This window comes from Gorilla gorilla, chromosome 3 (assembly GCF_029281585.2).
Source record: "Gorilla gorilla gorilla isolate KB3781 chromosome 3, NHGRI_mGorGor1-v2.1_pri, whole genome shotgun sequence".
NCBI classification, from domain to species: Eukaryota; Metazoa; Chordata; class Mammalia; order Primates; family Hominidae; genus Gorilla; species Gorilla gorilla.
The window spans coordinates 43,339,468-43,356,606 of NC_073227.2; the positions used below are offsets into that span (position 1 = coordinate 43,339,468).

General features: G+C 34.2%; 1 long non-coding RNA gene across 2 annotated transcripts in view; it reads left to right on the forward strand.

The window, feature by feature from the left end:
- LOC109026578 (uncharacterized) overlaps positions 1 to 9,590 on the forward strand; it is a 99,584-nt gene extending 89,994 nt beyond the window's left edge. For both annotated transcript variants that reach the window (XR_008679019.2, XR_010133213.1), the window contains exons 4-6: positions 10 to 113; positions 1,333 to 1,403; positions 9,057 to 9,590. This is a non-coding gene — a long non-coding RNA (uncharacterized lncRNA). The remainder of the gene's footprint in view (positions 1 to 9; positions 114 to 1,332; positions 1,404 to 9,056) is intronic.
- Positions 9,591 to 17,139: the final 7,549 nt, after the last annotated feature.

A 17,139-nucleotide genomic window follows, 5' to 3' on the forward strand; every position in this document is an offset into this window, starting at 1 on the left:
CTTTCCCAGAGCAACCACTGTAAACACTCTGTTGTTTCAATATTATTGCCTGTTTTTGACTCAGTTTTCCCCAGTTTTGGGAAAGGAGGGCTGAGAAATGAGAGGCTGGGGAGGTAAGTATGTTTATTTTTTGCTGATGGGCAATAGCTGATGAAATAATTCCTCAAATTGGCAGGAAATTCAGAACTGATAATTCTCAGGCCCTAGTCACCCGCCTTGTGATGATTCCTTTGTTGTATTGATAAGAGAAATAAATGACAAACAAGACTTAAACTTCGTGACTTGCGATTTTGAAGAATGACGCATGAGTTGAGTCCCATTATTGTATCAGCATTTATTATCTTTCAAGGTCCAAATAGTGACCAATGGCAATGATAGCTGGAGATGGCTGAGGTCTCTGAGGAAACCCACGAAATAGCAACCCTCTTTCCCACCTGGGTTCTATACAAAGTAAGAAATAAGGGCCGGGCATGGTGGCTCAGGCCTGTAATCCCAGCAATTTGGGAGGCCGAAGCGGGCAGATCACCTGAGGTCAGGAGTTTGAGACCAGCCTGACCAACATGGAGAAACCCCATCTCAACTTAAAATACAAAATTAGCTGGACATGGTGGTGCATGCCTGTAATCCCAGCTACTCAGGAGGCTGAGGCAGGAGACTTGCTTGAACCTGGGAGGCGGAGGTTGTGGCGAGCTGAGATTGCACCATTGGACTCCAGCCTGGGCAACAAGAGCGAAACTTCGTCTAAAAAAATAAAAATAAAAATAAAATAAATAAGGAAAAGTATTAAAGTAAATAGAAAATAAAATACATGTATATTTTTATTGTGGAAAAGGCTAGGTTAGAGAAGATGGAGTTTATGTTCAGGTAGTAGGTTTTCTAATACTGAATCCCAGACTTATACAGAAGGACACATACAAAGTCATGCTGGCCTGGCACAACCTCTCCACCTGGAAGGGCTGCAGCAGAGGGATAGAGTAAATCTCAACCTGCCTTTAGGTAAATTATTCCAGACAGAGAGGAGGAGCTGGACAGAGCATGCTCTATCCTTTCTTCTCAAATGTACCAATGACTTAAGGAATACCAAGTCCTCTGGGCAGAAAGGCCAAGAGAGTTAAACAAACGGAACTGTCTTCACATGAAATAAAACGCAAATGGGGAAAACACATTCCATCCCACAGATGCATTAAATATTTAAGCACAATTAGTGGAGAAGGAAATTAGAGAACTTGCTGATCATCTTATTTCCCAGGCTCTGTAGTGAGTGTATTAAGTATAATTATTTAATTCCATTAAAACATACAGGGTAATTAAAAAATTATTGTCTAATTATAGATGAAGAAGCTGAGAATAAGTGAAACTAAATGAATCCTCCAAAATCGCATAGTGAATAAATTACTCTCCAGGTAAGATGGACAAGTTTTTTATAGCATGATTCCACCAAATGAGTTCACATTTTAGCCTTTATTAAACAAATTCAAAATCTAGGAGTTCACTCTTATTTTAGGCTTTCTTAGTGACATCATTTTAATATTCAGTGATAATCTATCAGTTTTAAAGCAAATTTGAACATTCAGTAATCAACATGGACAAATTCAATAAATAATAAATACCTTTTCACATTTTCTTGAGAAATATATACTTGGCCATTAAACAAAAGGATGATTAATGCCCAGAGTCATGTTCTAGAAAAATCTTGGTGATTTTTCATCAGAAATCAAGATGCTATAGAGAAATTAAGGACAAAGCATATTTCATGCTAGCAATAATTGTCAAAGTTAGTGATATGACCTTCTTTTTAATACCAAGTTTTAAGTATGTACTTTGATAAGGTCTAAAATTGTCTTATTCTAGTATTGATGCAGTTCAGGGACTTATTAGCAAAATTTCAAATTTGTGGTTGTATTAGCACCTTATTTGAAAGTTTTTTTCATCTACTCACATTCTGCTACTCTAATTACAGCTTTTATGCAGAGTATTATGCTTTCTGCCATTGTCACTTGCATTTGCATCTAATTATAAGTATACATTTTAAAACATATTTATATTTCTTAAAATTAAATAGTAATTATCAAATAAGTGTTCTCCCTAGAGTTATTTTATAAACAATGTCTGACTTGGTATCAACACAGTAAAATTAATATAAAATATTTTCTTAAATTTTATTTAATTAAATTTAATAAATAATGGTGTTAACTGGAGTAATCATCAAATAAAAATATATGATATATTTACTTTTATGGTAAATGCATTTTGAAAACAGATACATTTAAGGAAGGTTGGTAAAGTTGGATATGTGAAATGTGATTGAAAATATGTTTTTTACTAGATTATAGTATGTAAAATATGTGCTTCTGAGAAGTTGGGCTTAATCTAACTTCAACATAGTATACAAACACATCAGTAATATTTGATAAAGAAAGTTTATTTTTGATCAATTTATTTCTGTAATATAACTTAAAAGATAAAATGGAAAAGACTTCCACTTCATCAAATTGAATTGAATTCTCAGTTTTAATTTTACTGGACGTTTGAAGGTTGGACGTAGCTGATCATTTTAAAAATTATCTGGGAGTTGTGGTGTACTCCAGTAGTCCCAGCTATTTGTGAGGCTGAAGCAAGGGGATCACTTGAGTCCAGGAGTTCAAGGCTGGAGTAGCTGTGATTGTGCCACTGCACTCCAGCCTGGGTGACAGAGCCAGACCCATCTCTAAAAAGCAAAAATAAATAGTAAAATTAAATTAAAATAGCTCTACTTTTTTTTCGGGTGTGCCTTTTTTAATTTTTATTTTATTTTATTATTATTACAGTTTAAGTTTTAGGGTACATGTGCACAATGTGCAGGTTAGTTACATATGTATACCTGTGCCATGCTGGTGTGCTGCACCCATTAACTCGTTATTTAGCATTAGGTATATCTCCTAATGCTATCCCATTGTATTTGTTTTGGTGATTTTTTGTTTTGTTTATTCACTCCTGTGTTTATTCTACATAAGACTATATTTATAAAATTAGGTTTTCTTAATTTTAATTTTTTTCTGATTTTTGTGACTTCACTTGTTATTTTTTGTCCAATTCAGATTTATCAGTGTTATAGACTAGATGTTGTTGGTCCTTCCAAATACATAGGCTTAAGCCCTAATTCCCAATGTGATGGAATTCAGAGGTGCAGCCTTGGGGGGCTAGTTAGGTTTAGATGAGATCATGAAGGTGGGGGCCCCATAGTCGGATTAGTTTCTCTATAAGAAGATGGAAAGAGACTAGATCGATCTCTCTCTCTCTCTCTCTCTCTCTCTCTCTCTCTCTGCCATGTGAGGACACAGTGAGAAGACAGACATCTACAAGCTGGGAAATGGGACCTTACCAGAGCCTGACTATACGGGCACCCTGTTCTCAGACATCCAGCTTCTAACCTGTTAAAATATATATATATATATATATATATATATATATATATATATATATATATATATATATATATATATATATATTCTCCAGCACTTTGGGAGGCTGATGCGAGTGGATTGCTTGAGCTCAGGAGTTCGCGACCAACCTGGGCAACATGGTGAAACCCCGTCTCTACTAAAACACACACAAAATATCTGGCCGGGCGTGGTGGCGGGCGTCTGTAGTCCCAGCTACTCGGGAGGCTGTGGCGGGAGAATCGCTTGAACCCGGGAGGCGGAGGTTGCAGTGAGCCGAGATCGCGCCACTGCACTCCAGCCTGGGCGACAGAGTGAATCTCCTTCTCAAAAAAAAAAAAAAAAAAAAAAAAAAATCTGTTGTTTAAGCTACCGAGTCTATGATATTTTGTTATGGCAGCCCATGTTAATATGATAATGTTATTTTATGTTCTTTATTATATTTTCAATGTCTTTCAGCTTACTTGAATTAGTACATTACAGTTGTAACCTGAATAATGGGAATGTCTTTCTTATATTCTTTCACCTTTGGTAAGAATATTATTATGATTCTTAAGATTGAATCTTAATACTTTTATATTGCTTTTTTATGAGAGTAGTCCAAAAATCTTTAAAAGGTTTGGTTTAGATGGCTTTTCTAGCTTCACAAATGTCCTCTTCTGTTGTTTTCATTTGACTTCCATGGTGCTTTGTTTTCTGAGATTTTCATACCTTATTCTCCTTCCCATTTTCATTTAGACGCTCTCTTTCCTTTACCTCTACTGTAACTATCTTACTTTACTGTGATTACTCCACAGGAAGTCTCTCCCCAGTGTGAAAAACTGTCTTGGAAGATATATCTAGAAACTAAGTTTATAGGCACTTCCGTAATGCTCAGGAATTTACTGCAATAATGAGAATAATAATGATGAGAATAATAATAACTTGTACTTACCCACTAATGCAGTCTACAGAATTCCTGCCAATTTCACTCATTGCTCTTGAATTTGCTTGCCATGATTACTAGTGCCGCTTACTTGGCTATTTTGAGGTTCTCCTCTCTCTCTTTCTCTCTCTCTCTCTCTCTTTTATCTTAGAGTTAGACTTTATTTTGTAGATCTGGTTTCAATTTGCTTTCTTTTTATTTTTTTCTCTTGACTTTTATTTTAGGTTCAGGGGGTATATTTTCAGGTTTCTTGCATGGGTAAGTTGCGTGTCACTGAGGGTTACTGTATGAATGACTACATCACCCAGGTAGTAAGCATAGTACCCACAGCATATGTAACGTAATGATACATATATTCATGCATACATATATAAATATATGTTACATATAATATATACTTCATTTTTATATGTAATTTTGATAGAAACCATATACATTTGGGGAATTGAATCATTGTAACATCTAGTTTTGTGAATTTGTTTTGTTTAGAAAATACCCTAGAACTTAAAGTATAATAATACAAAAAAAGAAAAATCTTGTCTTCTATTAGTACAGATACCAAAATGCAGTATACATTCCTCTATAGGTTATCACAATGTCAGAGAATTGGAGATCAACAAATAACTATGTCCATAATATTATCCTTTTTGAATCCTAAAAGTGTTTAATCTTAATAAAATAGGTAGATCAAAGTGAAGGAAGAATTCAAAGACATCATACTTATCATGTTTAAAAATCATTTATATGTAACAAATGAAATTTTGATGGCTGAAAGCTACCTCCTTGTATAACCTGCCTCTCAAAACTATTGTTTTAAGTAAACAGGGATCAGTATTAAAAAAAAAAGATATTCCTATATTTGTGGCTTTGATATGATGAGACATTAATTTCATTCAGAAGTAGATTAATTCATCCAAAGAGCATTAGTCATTTCCATGAATAATTTGCTCAGGCTGCTTTTAAAGCCATTCAAGACATAAGTTTGCCTCTCTTATAATCTACCAAAAGGAATATGTCTTAGGATTTAGAGCAAATATATCTTACTTTCATTAGTCAGAGATGACACAAAGACATGCCATCTACTTACTTCTGTGTAGACTAATGAGTTTTATTTATTAAATAAGTAATCAATACTACATATTAAGTTCTGTTCAGCCTTTCTGGTGAAAATCAAGTAGTGCTGTTCAAATTATTTGGTCCTCTTTCTCTCAAAAAGTCATTTTCTCTAATAGAAAAGACTTGTATGAACACATATTTCTAGTGCTGACTATGAGATTATCATCATGAATGATATGGTATAAGATTTAGATACAGCCATAACTCAGAGATAATGTTTTTCTTTTATTTTGCAATTGATGAATTGTAGCCTGATTTTTTTTAGGTTAATGGCCAGTACATTAGTACCATAAACATTTCAATGTTATCCCGTTCATATTTTTAATCTACAAAATTGCCTATTAATAATCATTTGTATCTTTCAGCAAAGTAATCAGTGCTGGTTAATGTAATGTTAAAGTTGACATTAATCACTTTTTCGGAGACAGCATCTTTCTATCCCAGCTTAGAATTATAATTGTAATGTAATACTTATTTAGTCAGCATATTAATATCAGCTTCTGTATCTATGGCATATTTAATTTTACTTTTCTTCCAAATAAGCTGAGAAAGCAATGTCTATAAATCCAATGCCTAAAAGCCACATCTGTTGAAATTACAAGTTGTTAAAAAAAGCTTGGCCGGTCATGCAGATTAATCATGTATAGAGAAGGTAAAGCACACTGCATATGCACCTGCCAATAATTGCATAGCACTTGCTCATGGTCCACTTGTTATTTATGCACGTTTTCCTGTGCAATTTCAAATAACTTTCCAGCTCACACTGCCTTTGTACATGAAAATTTATTGTAGGTGCAGCATTGTAGCCCATTGCAAAAGTTAGAAATAGAGAAAAAAAGAAATAGTTAGAATGCTGGAGACAGATTTTCTTTTCCTGACACTGTCAGAGTAGCCTATTTTGTGCTTTTCATTAACTTCCAAGAGAGTTTTTTCTCATGAAGTATAGAACTAATGATGCAGAGAAGCTTAAGTCTTTATTTAAAGGCCCATAGATGCAATGAATCAAGATCATTTAAATGACTGGTCTGATTTGTATAATAGAAAGTAGTACATATTCCTGACATTCAGCAGAATCATTGTCTCAGAAGAAAACACTGAAAATATTTGTTAAATGTAATTCAGTTAAAAAATAGCCAACGCATAACAGAAACCCAATATACATATTTTCATAAATTTTTTTGATTTTAGGAGGACAAGTTTTCAAATGTTTAAAGAATTGATAGAATCGAAGTTAGAGTAGACTTTTATAGATATAGAAGGCCTAATAGGGATTAATAAAAGAACGCTGCAGAGAGACAGATTAAGCCCAGTGTGAACAAGAATTCTTTACTTCTATTGCTGTAAGCCAGATTAGCTGCTGTCTTCCTTCATAAAAACAGGCCGGGTGCGGTTGCTTACACCTGTAATCCCAGTACTTTGGGAGGCCAAGGTGGGCAGATCACGAGGTTAGGAGATCGAGACCATCCTGGCTAATACAGTGAAACCCCGTCTCTATTAAAAAATAGAAAAAAATTAGCTGGGCGTGGTGGCAGGTGCCTGTAGTCCCAGCTACTTGGGAGGCTGAGGCAGGAGAATTGTACGAACCTGGGAGGCAGAGTTTGCAATGAGCCAAGATTGCGCCACTGCACTCCAGCCTGGGCAACAGAGCAAGACTCTGTCTCAAAAAAAAAAAAAAAAAAGAAAGAAAGAAAGAAATGTAAAAACATAAGTGGCAAGGTAGCCATCAATTATAAATAATATGTACATGATTCCTGAGTTGATGGAGGTAGATGGGATTATTGATCAGATCCAATTTGCTTTCCAGACTCTTATGAGTTTTACATTGTCCACAAGGCAGAATCATTATATTCTCATCTCTAAAGTAAGATGCCATCAAAACATTTACTATAGTGTGAGGCATAGTGATGTGGAAAAGAAGAACTCAACTTCTGGGGCCTCACTCTTGGATACCAATGTGAGCTCTACAACTTACTAACTCTGACATTGAACAGATAATTTAATATTTCTAAGTCTCTTAATTTCCCCCACAACAAACTGGATAGGATAGGACCTACTCATTAAATTTGTGAAAACCAGTGAAGTGTTATATGTGAAATATTTAGCACATACTAAATAGAAAACTAATGTTCATAATCATTAACATTCAGTTTTGGAGAACATTAATTTGGCTCACTGCATCCTCCAAAAAAATCAGTTGTGAAGTCACAATTTTCAACTAAGTCCTGTCTTAAATATTCCACTAAATTTATAATCTTTCTGTTTCTTTATTTTTTATTTTTATTTATTTATTTTTTTTTTTTGAGACAGACTCTCACTCTATTGCCCAGGCTGGAGTGCAGTGGCGCAATCTTGGCTCAACGCAGCCTCTGCCTCCCAGGTTCAAGCGATTCTCCTGCCTCAGCCTCTCAAGTAGCTGGGATCACAGGCATGTGCTATCACACCCGGCTAATTTTTTTTTTTTTTTTTTTTTTTTTTAGTTGAGACTGGGTTTCACCACGTTGACCAGGCTGGTCTCAAACTCCTGACCTCAGGTGATCCACCCGCCTCAACCTCCCAAAGTGCTGGGATTAATGGCGTGAGACACTGCACCTGGGGTTCTCTGTTTCTTTAACTGAAAAACATTTTCAAAGACTTATCTGTAGTCTCTCTTTCCATTTCCTGTTTTTTTTTTTGTTTTTTTTGTTTGTTTGTTTTGTTTTTTTTTTTTTGCTTCTATTCCCACCACACTACTAAGGCTGCTTTTGTGAAAGTAAGAAATCACCTCACACACTGATGAATCCAATGGCCATGTCTTCATTCTTTTCCCACTTGATTTCCCAGGAGCATTTCCCAAAGTTGAATACTTAATCTTTCATGACATATTATTTTTGGGGAGTTTCTATTACATCGTGCTCTTCTGACTTGCTTATGGTTCTCACTTGTAAGTCTTTCCTGGCTCATTCTAATGCACCCTAAATTTTTAAGGGTCTTGGGGCAGGTTCACCCTTGGACTCTAATTGCATTATATAAGATATCTTGTGACATGGGCTTTACTATTTACATAATGCCTAGGTCTACATCCCAATTTTTGATTTCTCTCTGAGTTTAAAATTAGTATCGTTTTGTCATTACCATTTGGCTACCTATGAAGGCATCCTAGACTAATGCAAACAATGAATTCTTGATTTTCACCATCAAGTCAGATTCCCTACTATTCCCTATCATAAATATTCAGTATCTATTCATTTTCTCACCCAAAATTATTAGTCCTATAATTTCTTCTCTTTTACCAGTATCTTGTATCTAAACCACTGTAAAGAACTGTTGGTCTTACTATGAAATTTTAATAATGCATTCACTTTCTTAATTTTTTAGATATCTACACGAATATAGATTATATTTTCTGAAGATAGCCACAACAATATCTGTCATCTTACATGTTCTGCTTAAAATATGACTCTGACACCTCTTCCACTGAGCAGTAGTGCCTACTTTTTGTTTTGAAATTTTATATAATGTAGTAGCTGTCTCTACCAATAGAGTGTGGCACATGTAACCTAAGTAACCTTCAAAACTGGTTCATAAAAATGCCATGCATTATGTTTTGTTCTTTTAAGATACTTGCTCTTGGAATCCAGTCGCCATGCTCTGAGGAAGTCCAAGCATCCACACAGACAGCCAGTGTTGTTGCTTTCCAACCAGAAGTCCCAGCTAAGGTCCCAGTCAGCTGCAATCTACACAAATGCAGGAGCCTTTAGATGATTCCAGTTCTCAGTCAGTGAGTCATCTCAAGCTTTGGAATCATGCTTAACTGAAGTCTCACTGTGGGACAGAGAAAAGCGAAGACCACTATATGTTTTGAGAATTCTTGACCCACAGAGTAAGTGAGCATATTTATAATCATTTTTGTTTTCAACCACTGAGCTTATGGTGGATTATTACATAGTAATGGAAAATGAAACACTTAAAGTGAACTCATTTATCACTTGAAATACTGTAATTTGTTTTCATTCTGTCACCCTTTCTTTATTTGACTACATACAGTCTGTTCTGGATGAAACAAAGGCAGTAACTTCTTAAGACCTCAGCATTATAACATGTCAACTATATGAAAATATGCAGAATTATAAAGTGAATAACCCTATGCACATCACCTGGAGTCTATAATTTATTTATACTTGCTTTATCACTTATCTGCCCATAGATCCATCCATCAATCCATCTTTTTGTAAAAAAAAAAATGTATTTCAAAGGACATTGCATATATCAGTATTTTATTTTCTAAATACTTCAGCATATCTATAATTATAGTTATATGTATACACACACATATATACAGTAAAATGTACTTATAATGAAGTTCAAGAATCTAATATATACTATGCAGTGAGATTGTATACATACATCTATGTTGCTCAAAATCCTAATAAAATACATAATTTTGCTATCAACTCTGTCTCCCCTTCACAGTACATATGCTCCTCAACTTAAAATAAGATTACATCCTAATAAACCCATCATACGTTGAAAATATTGTCAAGTCAAAATTGTACTAAATACATTTAATACATTTAACCTACCAAACATTACGGCTTAGTCTAGTCTACTTTAAATGTGCTCAGAACACTTACATTAGCCTGCAGTTAGGTAAAATCATCCAACACAAAGCCCATTTTATACTAAAGTGTTGATTTTCTCATGTAATTTATTGAATACTGCACTGAATGTGTATCACTTTTGTACCACTGTAAAGTAAAAAAAAAAAAAAAAAAAAAAAAAACACATAAATTCAACCGTCCTAAGTAGGAGACCATCTATATATGAACATATTCACTACATTCACTGTCTCAGAGGCATCAATGTTCTAGTTCATCCCACCACAAAATCCTTTTGTCTATTTTTGAATATAATTTAAATAAAAGTCTGTAGTGTGTACACTGGAAAGTAGACATCTCTCTGAATGTATTATTGTTATCAATTCCCCATGTTCTTTACTTATAGATGTTCATTTTTATTGTTGAGAACATTATATTATATAAATATAGCACAGTTTGTTATTTCCCAGTTGATGGAAATCCAACATTTCACCATTAAATATATTAGCACTCATTTTTTATACATGTCCTTTGTTAGATTAAGAAGTGTTCTTCTGCTCACTAAGCACTTTTATCCTAAGTGACTAAAATTTTGTCAAATGTATTTTCTGTATTTGTTGAAATGACTCTTTGTCCTATAAAAATAACAACTTGTTTTAAGAATGTGAAATCCACCTTTTTCTACCTGGGATAAACCCCACTTGATCATGGTAAATTATCTTATAATATTTGGGTGGGTTTGATTTGATGATTTTTTAATGTTCATAACTTTCTGTGATAAAAATTGGCCTACGATTTTCTTTGAGTGTGTATGATGATTCTCTCTCTCTCTCTCTCTTTTTTTTTTTTTTTTTTTTTTTGAGACGGAATCTGGCACTGTCGCCCAGGCTGGAGCGCAGTGGCGCGATCCGGGCTCAATGCAAGCTCCGCCTCCCAGGTTCATGCCATTCTCCTGCGTCAGCCTCCCTAGTAGCTGGGACTACAGGTGCCCACCACCACGCCCGGCTAATTTTTTGTATTTTTAGTAGAGATGGGGTTTCACCATGTTAACCAGGATGGTCTCCATCTCTTGACCTCGTGATCCACCCGCCTCGACCTCCAAAAAGTGCTGGGATTACAGGCGTGAGCCACCGCACCCAGCCCGATGTTTCTCTTTTTTGTAATGTTTTGGCATTGAAAGAGGATGGATGTATTTTCTCTTCTATTATTTTTAAGACTTTATTTAAAATCAGGTTAATTCTTCCCAAAAATCTAGTAGCAAAAGCAACTGGGAATATAATTTTTTAAATAAAAGGAATATATTTTATTTCTTGAATAGATACAGTACTATAAACACGTTCGGTCTTATGTCATATTTTATAAGCAACATCATTCAAGAAATTTCTTCATTTCACTTATAAATACAAAGTTGCTTATTTCAACATTAATATAATTTAATGTCAATATTTGCAGAACCCGTAGCTATAATAATCTCAACATTTATAGACTCTGAAATAATATAGTTCCCATTCTTCTTTTATTCCCAATATTGGTCATTTATATCTTCTTTTCCAATCAGATAGTTAGTTTAATATGTTTTAATCTTTTCAAAGTGTAGTCTAAAATATCATTTTTATGTTCTGTAAATTGTATTTATTTTTTAGTATAACTTTTTCAGCCTTGTCCTTATTATTTATTTATGCCTTATTTGAATTAATTTCTATTTTCTAGACTATAAAGTAGGAGTTTATTTATTTTAAAATTTATTTTTCCCAATATTAGAATTTAAAGCTTTAATTTTTTATTTAAACACAATTTTATCCCTAATTTTTGACATGTTGAATTTTTATTACAATTCATTTGAATTTTTATACAATTCAATTCAAATTATTACAATTTATTTCACCTATTTTCTAATTTTGTTTGTGATTTAGCCTTTGACCTAATAACTATTTAGAAGCATGTAGTTTAGTTCCCAAACATTTGAGTGGTTTCTGCGCTTCCTCATTTTGTTGTCTTCTACCTTCATTGCATTGTGGTAAAAAAAATCACTCTGTAACATTTTGTATGCATTAACTTATCAAAATTTGTTGACCAAGCATATGATTTAAATCAGTAAAATTATCACATATTCTAAAAAAAAAGTGTATCTTATAGTCAATAATAATGCTCTGTAAACCATTAATATGATTTATTCATGGCAGTTGACAGTTGGTTCGTATCTCTTAGGACCTACTAATTTTTGAATCTACTTTTCTAATCAATTGTTCTTAATAGTTTACCATATTTTCTAATTATAAGTTGTAGTTATTCCATGAATATTAAGCATTATGCATTTGTGTATGGTATTTGTTCCTGATTGATTATAAATTTATTATCAAAAGTTGGGCGTCCACATCAGCACTTCATTGTGAAAGGGAAGTGGTATATATGAGGTGGGCACAAGTAGACCCTGAAGGCACAAATAAGTAATATGAAGAAGTGGTTCAAATGCCCATGGTCTCTACTTTTGCCACACTGCCTTTTCTCTCCCAGCCTGAAACTATGGCTTCTTGGGGAGCTCTTCTATGATCAATACTTGATAGAGCAAAGAACACTTGGACCTGGTATACAAATGGTTCTACATCAAATCCTGGCACCACCCAGAAATGGACAATTGTGGCAATACACCCCTTTCTGAGAGAGCATTGAAGGACAATGGTGGAGGAAAATTCCCTTAGTGGGCAGAATTTTGAACAGTGCACCTGGTTGTTCATTTTGCTTCAAAAGAGAAATGTCCAAACTTGCAATTATGTACTGATTCATGGGATTAAAAAAAAATGTTGGATGGATAACAGGCCTTGGAAGGAACACAATTGAAAAAAAAATGGTGATGAGAAAATCTGGGAAGAGGTATGTGGATAGACTTCTTTAAATGGAAAAAAAAAAAAGAAGATATCTGTGTCTCATATGAATGCTCAAAAAAGATGACCTCAGCAGAGTGGGTTTCTAATAAAGTGGATAGACTGACTTGTTCTATGGATACCAGTCAACCTCTTTCCCAGCCACCCTTGTCACCATCCAATGGGCTTATGAACAAAGTGGCCATAGTGGCAGGGGTACAAGTTATGTATGGGATCAGTACCGAGGATTTCTGCTCAACAAGACCAACCTGGCTATGATCACTGCTCAGTGGCCTATCTGCCAGCAGCAGAGAACAATGTTGAGTCCCTAATATTGCACCATTCCCTGAGGTAATCTGCCAGCGACATGGTTGCAGGTTGATTATATTAGACTCCTTTCACACTGAAAGAGATGGTGTCTGGTACTTACCATAATAGATACTCTGGATAGGAATTTACCTCTCCTGCACACAATGCTTCTGCCAAAACTATAATTCATACGTGCATTTAAAATATGCCTATGAACTGTCATGGTATTCCACACAGCATTGCTTTGGATTAAGGAAATCAGTTTACAGCAAAAACGGTAGCAATGGGCCTAGGCTCATGAAATTCATTGTCTTACCAACTTTCCTACCATCATGCAGCAGATGGTTTGACAGTGTGGTGGAATCGCCTTTTGAAGACACTGTTATAGTTCCAGCTACGTATACCTTGTAGAGCTACAGCGAGGTTCTCTAGGGTGCTGTATTTGCTGTCAATCAGTGCTCAGTATTTGGTGCTATTTCTCCCATAGCCAAGATTCACAGGGCCAGGAATCAAAGCATTCAAATGGGAGCAGCACCACTCACCATTACCTCTAGTGATCCATTAGCAAAATTGTTGTTTCTGTTCCTGTGATCTTATACTCTGCTGGATTAGAGATTTTAGTTCCAAAGGAAGGAATGCTTTCATCAGGAGATACAGCAATGATTTTTACTAAGTGGAAAATTATAACTGCCATTAGGCCACTTTGGTCTCCCTCACCTCTGAATCAACAGGTAAAGAAGGGAGTTAATATGCTGGTTGGGGTGACTGATGCTGACCACCAATGGGAAATTTGGACTGCTACCCCACAGTGAAGGTGAAAAAGGCTATGTCTGGAATACAACACATTCTCCGTGTTGTCTCTTAAGATTACTGGGACACGTGCTTAAACTAAAAGAAAAAAAAACAAACCTACAACAATCCAATTCAGGCAGAACGGCTAATGGCCAAATCCTTCAGGAATGAAATCTTGAGTCACCCCACCAGATAAAAAATCGTGAGCAGCTGAGATGCTTCCTGAAGGTGAAGGGAATGCTGAAATGGCTACTGGAAGAGAGTAGTTATGAGCACCAGCTATGACCATGTGACCAGTTACAGAAGAAAGGACTGTAATTACCATGAGCATTTCTTCCTTATTTTGTTATGAATGCTTGTGTTTAACATCTATTTGTTTTCTTCTCTCTCTTATCCTCTTATAATGTAGCATAAGAGGTATTGACTTGTAGCATAGTATTAACTACTGTTAATTTTCCTAGTATTTAAGTTATAGTATGACTATGGAGATATATATATATATATATATAATATATATATATTCATAGTATTTAAGTTTTGGAGTATCAAGGAGAAAAGTAAACATCATCCAAGAACTTCACATTTTCTTCTGGGGATGGTTTAGTGCATTTTCAGTTGTACACAGGAGAGTTTTATCAGATTAGGGAGAAGTGTGACCTTTTTATTGTCTTTATTTGGAGATAATGTATGATTTAAGATGTGTATTGTCTTTATTTGGAGATGATGTATGATTTAAAATGTGTATCGGTGCAAATTTAACAAGAAGTAGACTTGCAGTGGTCTATTTTATGCATAACTTCCTGGGCCATGGGATAACCAGACATTTGGCCAAATATTCTGGGTGTTTCTGTGAGAGATTAACATTTAAATTATTGAAATTTGAGTCAAATAGATTGTCCTCTGTTAATGTGGGTGGGCCTTATCTGGTGAGTTGAAGGCCTGAGTAGACCAAAAACACTGGCCTCTTCTGAGCAGAAGAGAATTATCCAACAGACTACCTATGGTTCTTCCTGGTTGTATAGCAAACTGCCTTTCAATTCAAAATGGAAGACTGGCGCTCCTCATTCCCCTGCTGCTGGCCTTCAGAATGCAGCAGTACTGGCTTTCCTGGGCTGCTGGCTGCTTGGCCTTTGGTTGGAAGGGCAGCATTGGATCCCTTGAGGCTGCCAGCCCAAAATGTAGATTTGAGGCTTGCCATAACTTGAACAAATTTCCTAAATAAATGTTACACACACACACACACACACACACGCACGCACACACACGCACACAAACCCTATTAGTTTTGTTTCTCTGGAAAATCCTGACCAATACACACTTATTTTCCATTGCTAATAGAAGCGTATTATATTTTCCAATTATGCGTGTGACGCTGTAATTGATCTTTGTATATTCATGTTTGCTACATATTTTTGAATTTATTATTAATGTCCCATTTATTATTAATGTCCCTTATTATATCTTATAATATTCTTTATCTACCTTATCCAACACTGATAAAACCACTGTAATATTATTTCTATTGATTATGCTTCACAACTTTTTCAACCACTATTTACTTTCAGCCTATCTGAGACTTCTTGAGCAAATAAGACTCTGTAATAGCATGTAATTGTATTTTTAATCCATTCAGACATTCACAACCCTCAAATTGGAATATTTAGTCTAATAACATTTTGTATCATTATCAATATAGTTATCAATATTGTATCAGTATCAATATCAATATTTGGTCTCTGTTTTATTCCTGTTGCAACATTCCTGCCTTCTTTAATAATAAAACAATTTTTCAATATAATTTAAATTCATCCACTGGCTTTTAAGATATTCCTGCTTGCATCATTTATCTTTTCCTAAATTTTTAGATAATTGACATAGGGATGACAATACACATTTTCAACTCCATACGATTTATCAAGAGTTAATAATTTAACACTTTGCATAAAATGTAGAACTGTTGGAATGAGACAGCTTTTTATTTACATATTATATATTTTATATTTTATTTATATATTATATATTTTATTTATTATAATAACTTCCAACTTTTATGCTTGAGTTGTCATATGTATCATGCATATCTACATTTTAAACCAGTTAAATAGTAAATTATTTTCAAATAAATAGAGAACAACAGTTTTTTAATATTAATCCACATATTTGCTATTATTGATGCTCTTCTTTTCTTCCTATCAGAGTATCTATCTGGTTTCATTTCCCCTTAACCTGAAAAGATTTCTTTTTTATGTGGTACAGTTCTAGAATGTTCTGAAAGTATACTAATTTACCTTTATTCTTGATAGAAGTTTTTTTATAGGTTAATGTGTACATATATATATTTATAATCTCTTCTTTTTGTTGGTTTCTATGTCAAATTATTGGCCCCTCAATGTAAAGTGTCATTTTTTAATGTCTGTTTCTTTTTTTTTTTTACTTTTTCTCTTATCTTTTAATAACTGTGATGTGTTTAGATGTGATTTTCTTTCCATTTTTTCTACTTTTCATACACGGTATTCACTGAGCTCTTTAAGTTTCTAAATCTATACCTTTCAACAAATTTGGAAAATGTTCAACAATTATTTTTTAAAATATTTTCTGTTCTAACATTTCTTAATTCTAATTAGCTACATACTGGAATATGCACACTTTATGTGTTTGTTTGTATGTGTATAAATACATATGTATGTACATGTGTCATAAGTCATGCTGTAGTACTTATTTTCCAACCTTTTTGTTCTTTATATTGTACTGATTAATTTCTAATGATTTATCTTCAAGTCCACTGATTATTGTTTCATCTCCTTTCTGTTGTTAATTCCATCCAGCTGAATTTTTCATTTACCATTATATTTTTAGTTCTAGAATTTCCCTTTTTTGGTTTCTGTGTCTCTGCTGATATTTTCAATCTTTTCATTCCTTCATAGTATGTTTTTCTTTACATTCTTGAGCATAGGTATAACGGCTGCTTTAAAAAACTTGTCAGATAATTCCATCATTTGGGGTTTCCTGAGGGTATGTCTCTGTTAATTTCCTCTTCATTATAAAAATGGGTGATATTTTCTCATTTCATTATATTCTAAAAAATTATATTGTATTCTTCATCCTGTAAATTACATAGATACTCTCAATTCTGTTATATAGTA